We start from the raw sequence: 8,065 nt of genomic DNA on the forward strand, positions 1-8,065 counted from the left end.
GGCTTTGCCTATAGGGTCAGGTCATTTTCCGGTTATGACGTGAATGGATATCACTTTCGCACAACAAGCTACGAGTAGAGTCAGCCCAATCAAAGAACCACAAGTTCTGGAGTTTTTACGCCCGGCGTTGATGAGGTTGAGTATTATGGAAGAATTGAAGAAATATACGAACTCAAGTTTCATGGTTCCAAACTTTTTAATCCCATCATATTCAAATGCCATTGGTTTGATCCTGAAGCAACGAGACGGACATATTGTAATCTTGGTCTAGTCGAAATTCGACAGGATTCTATCTTACTAGGAGACGATGTCTATATTGTGGCCCAATTGGCCATGCAAGTTTATTATCTCCCATATGTGTGTCAAACCAAAAGGCATCTTAAGGGTTGGGATATTGTGCACAGGGTATCGCCACACGGTAAAGTGTCTGTCCCAAACGATAAAGATTACAACTTAGACCCAAACACATATGATGGAGAGTTCTTTCAAGAAGAGGGACTAGAAGGGAGGTTTGAGATAGACTTAACCGAAGCGATCGGAATGGAAGTAGACAATGAAACGGTTATTGAAGAGGACGCTGGAGATGAGGTGCAAAATGTGAAGGACTTACAAATGCTTGAGCGATTACATTTAGACAATGGCAATGGAAACATTGCTCATTCGGATAGTGTTGATTATTTCGATATGATTAAAAGTGATGATGAGACTTATGATGCAACTAATCCCGATCATGAAGATTATTTCTAATACATGTAATACTATTTTATTTTGTAATTACGTTTTGTTTATTTTGCATCTTTTTCTAAGTACTTCTTGTTTATCTGTGCTTATTGGTTTACTCTTTTTAATTGCAGGTGATTGAACAAAGATGGTGGGCGGTGGGATGAGGAAGCTAACGTCCTTATACCGAAGGACAATATATATTTGTGATATATTGTGAGACATATGACATTTGTGATATATATGTGATGTTTGTGATATATATGTGACGTTTGTGATATATATGTGGTGTTGGTGATATATATGTGTTGATGATGATATATATGTGATGTTGGTGTATATCTTCTGTTTATTTGGACGGGATGTATAAAACAAATAAAAAAGGTTGTTTTTAGTCACTTTGCCGAGTGCAATGGCCATGACACTCAACAAAGTGACTATTTGGGAACTACCTGGGAACATGCTTTGCCGAGTGCAATGGCCATTGCAGTCGGCAAACATCACAGATTTATCGAGTGCCACGGGCAGGCACTCGGCAAAGGTGGCCTATTTGCCGAGTGTCTTGTCGGCGGCACTCGGCAAAGTGACCACCTTTGCCGAGTATCTAAGTCAACGGCGCTCGGCAAAGCGGGTACCTTTGCCGAGTGCTTGACCTTGACACTCGGCAAAGCCACCGTTACGGTGGCGCTCGCCGTCACGGCCACTTTTCTTTGCCGAGTGTCGGATTGGCACTCGGCAAAGCTTTTGCCGAGTGCCCAATAAAATGCACTCGGCAAAGAGGTCTTTGCCGATAAACTGTTTACCGAGCGCCCTTTGCCGAGTGTATATCGGCCTTTGCCGAGTGCCTCAGGCACTCGGCAAAGAAGCCGCCTCCGGTAGTGTCTTCTCAATGCTGGTGATGGTGAGCAGCGTAGGCCCGCATGGGGGTGGGCGGCGTGGAGCAGGCGGGCCGTGCGGAACCCTAGTGGGCGGGGCGTGCGGCGTGGAGCAGGCGGGGCGTGCGGAATCTGGGCAGGCGGGAGGAGGGAGGAGCTGCGTCCGGACGCGGGCCTAGGGCCGGACGTCCGGGCGCTAGCCGAGCCTTTTATATAAAAGGACCGACAAAGGGTTCAAGGACTATCATGTCAATGTAATAACTCGAGAGATTTATAAATTCACAGGTCTTCGACTGTCTAGCATATTGGTTTTTAATTCATAGGTTCACATCCCAACCCTCCTAGAATGCGATTAAGATGATGATTTTATGGAAATAGGAAGAAACAGACCAGGTCACTGTGAGTGGTGGGTAGGTTGTGGATTGGATGTGCAAGGGCTTTTTATATGACGATATAGACAATGTGAGGCACTTACTGATTCGCTGGATGGGTGACCGGACTTGGGCTTGTACATACAACCAAACAAACTACAACTTTGGCTATCCCAGTGTAGAGAAGCTCTTGTGCAACCCACCAAACAAGATCTAGCTCAAGCTGAAAGCCTTACACCACAACACTAAGATTGGCGATGGATGATGTGACGCTAAAAGCGGATATAGTGATAGATGATCTGTCGCTAAAAAAGTTATAACGATAGACATAAGCAGCCGGTGCAAGTGCTATTGCTAAAACTCTTTAGCGACAGATAGCACTTTTACCGACATATCAAGTTGCATTGGGAGAAGTAGGCTCTGGTTGCCTAGGCTTAGCTAGCTTGGCAGGCTAGAAACAAAATACAAAGCAAATACATACTATGTGTTTAGAACATCTCAAGAGTCTTTTTAAAGCTTACTCTCTAAATCATCATTTGGAAAACCTTTTGCATAAAAATTGTTTTTTATATTTTTCCACTCTCTAATAATTTTTCTATATCTTATTTGCACTCTAGAAAGTCATTCTTATTTTCTACCTGTGGCTAGTGAGAAATCCGGAAGAGAAGATGATTATATTTGATAACCCATTAAATAGTCTGTTGGACGGTATTTTTTTCACCAAAATCTCTATTTATAACAATTAGGAAGAATTGCTCTTAGCGGGGAAACAGGGCAACACACTGGTTTATCCTTTCCTGGAATAACTAGAAAATAGAAATCTTGGCCAGATGGAACTAAATTGTGCCCACGGTACGCAAATTCACAGTCTACACATTGTTGATAGAACTTATACATAATTCGGTGTTAGGAAAAAAATTTGTCGCATCTACAAAGTTGTAAAAAGCATTCAGGTGTACGTGATGTCACCGATCCCCTTCTCTTTTTTTATCCTACCCTTCCATTTCCTCCCGCACCTGGAAAATCACGTAGGATATGGACGTCTATCCGGGGGTCGCTAAAGAAGCAATGATATATACAAGTACAACCGCAACAAGTGCATTTAGCTCTCCGTCAGAATCAAGAGAATGCACTCGCCACTGGACTGAGCTGCAAGAAATGGGGCAAATGATGAGATCGATCGAGCATCGACGGCGTCGGCAGTAGGGTCTTAGTAGTAGAAATTCTGGTTTGTGGTGAAGGTCTGGCTGAACTGCCACCACCCAGGGACCACGTTCCAGAACTGAATGTACTGCCCGCCGGTAGAGGTAACGGCGAAGCTGAGCCCCTGGCCGACGAGCCCAGCGAGCGCCTGCCAGTTGGCACCCCAGTTCCTGGACATCTGGATCCACCCCGTCTTGTCGCCCTTCACCCACGCAGCGCCCACAGAACCACTGCCGCCGAGGTTCTGGATGTTGACGAGCAGAAAATACTGGGAGCCGGCAATGCTGAAGCGCACGCCGCCAGTGCGCGAGCACATGACCTGCTGGTACAGGACTGGGATGATGCCGCCCTGGACGACGCCGATGTGCTCCCACGCCGGCTGGGACATGTCGAAGTGCGGGCGGCCCGGGCCGCACCACCCGCCGTTGGGGAGCGCGTAGTTGGACGGGCACAGGTTGGTGGCCGAGACCGTGATGGAGTTACCGGGCTTGCAGTACTGACCGCCCAGGCGCGTTGGGTCGCAGGTGATGAGGTAGCACTGCCCGCACGACGCGCCGTCGTTGAACAGGGTCGGGCTCAGCGCCGCGTTGTTCACGCCGTACCCCGCGTTGTATAGGTTGTCGTACCCGCATGCGCCACCTGTGTATCATATCATAGACATGCATGCATTAGCGACGAAGTGATCCTTTGGTATATATACGTACACAAATGTACCATATGTACAATAGTTCTTGGCCCTGGTGTACAGAAAATGAATGCATGCATTCTTACCCATCGTTCCGGACGCGTCGACTCCGCCGTAGAAAGTGGCAGTGCCCTGAGACCAGTCGGCGGCGGCGACGGCGAGGCACGCCGCAACAACCACCGTGCACAGCATAAAGGAATTTGCCATGTCTACCGACGTCGTCGTTCGAAATGCAGAGCTGGCTGCAGTTAGAAAACAAGATTGACTATCGAGGTGTGGGTTCGTAAGCAGTGATGAGGATCAGGATGTTTGAGGCCGGTTTGATGCATGGCGCTGGGATACCACTGCTTAAATAGAGGAGGAGGTGTTGAGGCGCTAACCGAAGGTAGGAGGAAAAGAGTTACAAATCACACGATATAGGTGGAGGGGTTTAGGGGAATGATGGTCGATCCTGCCTTGTGTATCACAAGCAGCTACTAGTCAGAACACACGTCAAAACAATCCGCGTCTTCAACTCTTCATTGGAAGCTAGCACAAGCGATCGATGCATCACGGTCACGGAGAGCTAGCAGCAGGCACGACCCTAGACTACTGACATTGACGTGGGAAGTAATCATGCATGGATGGTGGCCTGAATCAGCTGTTCAATTTGATATGTTGATTAGTCTGATCGAGTTAGCTGCCTCCGTCACCGTCAAGAAGATTCGCGCGGCAACGGACCATCAACCAACCCAAAAAGTTCCTTCCACATTATTGTTGACATAAGGAAACCCTAGCTTGTTCGGTGCATGTGCTGTGGTTGAAGATCGAGCAACGGCAGATCACAAGCGAGAATTTGCATTGGTTGGTTCAATTTCATTCACACATTTGTCAAACTGGACAAGCCTGGATAATTATTAAAATCATCCTAGCTATATATACTGTGAAAAAATAGTGATCAAGCACTCTACCACATTTCGCACCCCAACTTCTGATAAAGACACCTACAATCTCAAATACATGACAACATCCTACGTCTCGCCTGACTAGTGAGGTCTAAAAGAACATCATACCAGTCAAATATTTTAGTTAAATTCAATTCTTTTAGTCAAGTCTAGAGTTCAAACATGCCTATAAGTTCTTGTTTAATTATAAAAGTCCTACTACCACCTAGTCGATTGGGTCCCATACACTACTACAGAATCGATTTTTAGGGGCGGCTCGTAACCCTTTGTAGAGGCGGTTTGGCCAGCCGCCCCTACCGAACCGTCTCTACAAATCATGCATTTGTAGGAGAGGTTTCCAAGCTGTCCCTACAAATCGATTTGTAGGGACGGCTGTAGTACCAGCCGCCCCTACAAATACCTGTTTATAGGGGCGGCTTAATCTAGAACCGCCCCTACAGTACGTTTTCCTGCAAAAAAAAAAAAATCAAATTTACAATTCAAAATCGCGTTGTCGAACGCCCCGCGACCAACGTTCCGAACCGCGTTCGTGTTGCCGAACGCCCCGCGACCAACATTCCGAACCGCGTTCGCGTTGCCGAACGCCCCGCGACCAACATTCCGAACCGCGTTCGTGTTGCCGAACGCCCCGCGACCAACATTCTAATGCCCCGCGACCAGTGTTCCGAACCGCGTTCATGTTGCCGAATGCCCCGCGACCAACGTTCCGAACCGCGTTCGCGTTGCCGAACGCCCCGCGACCGCGACTACAAGCACAAGAGTGTTATATAAACTACAATTACAAGTCCAATTCATAAGAATATAGACAATTCATCATTAAATATACAAATTCTATACACATTGTTATCAACGTCCTAGAGCTAGCCTTTCAGTCTCACGAAGGTGTTGGTATTGAGGATTTCTATCTAAGTCAGACTCTCGGTCATGGTAGGCGCCTCTGACGTGTACAATCTAGTCCAATATGAAGTTGCAAAGGTCGCCGACGAGCTCTAAGAGTTGGTCGTCCTTGTATGGGTCTCTTTTCATTCCTTTCTCTTCTCTCCACTACAAGAGAACAAGTTTCGGTTTAGTATTTCATACCATGTACGAAGTTTTCATACTATGGGTGAAGAGGTTCAAACTTACCCTTAAGGGGTGTCTCCTGTAGGCACCGGTGTTACTCATCATAGAGCATATATAGTATCCACAATGTACACTCCCAGGCTTCTGCTTGGGGCACTGTGTGTTTTGCATATGAAAATGTTAAGTAATGCTTTTGACAGCCATGTAACAGAGTACTGAAGAAGTAAGTTACACTTACCGCACATAGTGTTTTTATAGCCAGTTTTTTCTTCCTTGCTAGATCATGCCTTCCGTGATGATTAGTGACATAGAACCTAAATACCATGTTCAAATTATTTTAGCAAATACAACTTGTTAGAATCCAAAAGTGAACGTTACAAGTACGTATACAAACATATAAGCTAATGAGGATTGTCGATATGTATACGTCTTGAGAATCGATATGAAGTCTTTGTATGTCACTGGGTCCCTATCTATTGAATCAAAGACCCATGCCATGCTCCTCTCAACATCGATAGCTATACAAATCCAGTGGTTGCTGCATGGATTTAATCATAGAACTAGATAAGCTCTTTTGCATCGAATAAAATATATCGAACAAAGCTTTAAGTATAGAGTTGAACTTACTCGAAGTTGTATGGTAGCCATATAGTAGAGTGTTGTTGGAGATTTTTGAAAGCCAGTGCAATGTATGCCGCAACCTTAAGGGACTCTTCCTTTAGTTTTGCCGTACGGATGCGCTCTTTCTCCTAAAGAGTCTTTGCAACAGCTAGCTCTTTGGCATCCACTGTCCACTGTTTAGGGTAATTACAATTTGTTTGGGCTATAGTTTCAGGGTCTAGATACCCGGCTTTCACACTTGGCATTTGTTTGACAATGTGCACTTGCATTCTACAAATCACGGTGTGGGTTAGTTACAACAAAATTCAAAGATTATATTTATATTATATCGGGAGGATAAGGACTTACAGGCACCACGTGCGAATTAGATTCATCTCCATTTCTCCCAGGTGAAAGCATGTGTGCGTGTCATTGAAGTTAAAGACAATTTTCTTGGCTAGGCTTCTAGATGTGCCGGTGGGGAAGCATGCTTGTATGAGATCTATGCTCGTTGGGAGAACATGCAAGCACCAATCATGGAACCTTCTCATTCCATGTGGTAGGCGCTAGATGTCTCGGTTTGGTAGGAAAGGCTTGCCTCTTTCATATGTTTTTGGGCAATCCTTTGACCATTTGATGGCATCAACATTTGGATACTGCTTTGCAATTTGGTGGAGTTTGCTAGTGATGGCCTCCTCAGAACCCCGTGATGGGACTTTTTTAACTTGGTTCTCAGGCTTGAACTGGTCATGGGAAAACCACTTAGACACCGACGAGACATCTTTGATCGGAACATAAACTGGCCTTATGGTGATTGGATGCTTCTTTCAAAGTTCCCATTCAGGCACGTCCTCATCTTCTTGTGCATCACCTTCTTCAGGAGACACTCGTTATTCATGTATCGGCTGTGCTTGTTGAGAAGACTGTGGTATCTCATGACGCACTTGCTCGGTATGAGCTGGAGAAGGTTGTGGCATCTCATCAGGCACATGCTCGCTAGGAGGCGGACAAGAATGTGGCATCTCAGGAATGTGGTGGTCACGAGACGGTGAAAATATCTCCCCGACCTCAACAACTCACTCCAAATTTGGAAGAGGGGGAGGCAGCGAAGAAGCAGTCAATATAATGTCCCATTTGTGCCAGAGGATGAACTGCCCCATAACATCTCTGAGTAACACCAGCCCCTCAGGAGTTGCATAGTCTATCCTCCACTATATGAACTCAGGCTTCACTATATGCACCTCGACCCTAGTGTAGTCCGGCGGTATCTTATTGTTGTGGTGTAAGCCACCGAGAGGATGTGCCACACCCATTGCCACCTCCATCACAGTGTTCTACTGACCGCTGAGAAACACCAAGGTGCAACTAGTTGGTTCCCGTATGTGATCGACGGGGGTTGTGGCTGCAGTGGAACCTTGGCTGCTAGGAACTTTGAAGGGCTACCAACTAATGCCAGTTCTCCTAGCGGCATCACTAATATTCGTGGCTCCGTAGATAGTCCTTGCTCCTCCAGCGCCTTCGCAACTAGAGCCTTCACTTGGAGCTCAAGACTAGTCTCCCGGTCTCTGCCATATTTCTTGTACATGTGCCTGTCCTCTTTAAATC

At 46.2% G+C, this 8,065-nt stretch overlaps 1 pseudogene; it reads right to left on the minus strand.

Annotated features, from left to right (window-relative positions):
• Window positions 1–3,176: 3,176 nt before the first annotated feature.
• On the minus strand, window positions 3,177–4,183 carry LOC136488326 (expansin-A31-like; annotated as a pseudogene).
• Between the last annotated feature and the right edge of the window lie 3,882 nt (window positions 4,184–8,065).

This window comes from Miscanthus floridulus, chromosome 1, assembly GCF_019320115.1.
Source record: "Miscanthus floridulus cultivar M001 chromosome 1, ASM1932011v1, whole genome shotgun sequence".
Taxonomy (NCBI): Eukaryota; Viridiplantae; Streptophyta; class Magnoliopsida; order Poales; family Poaceae; genus Miscanthus; species Miscanthus floridulus.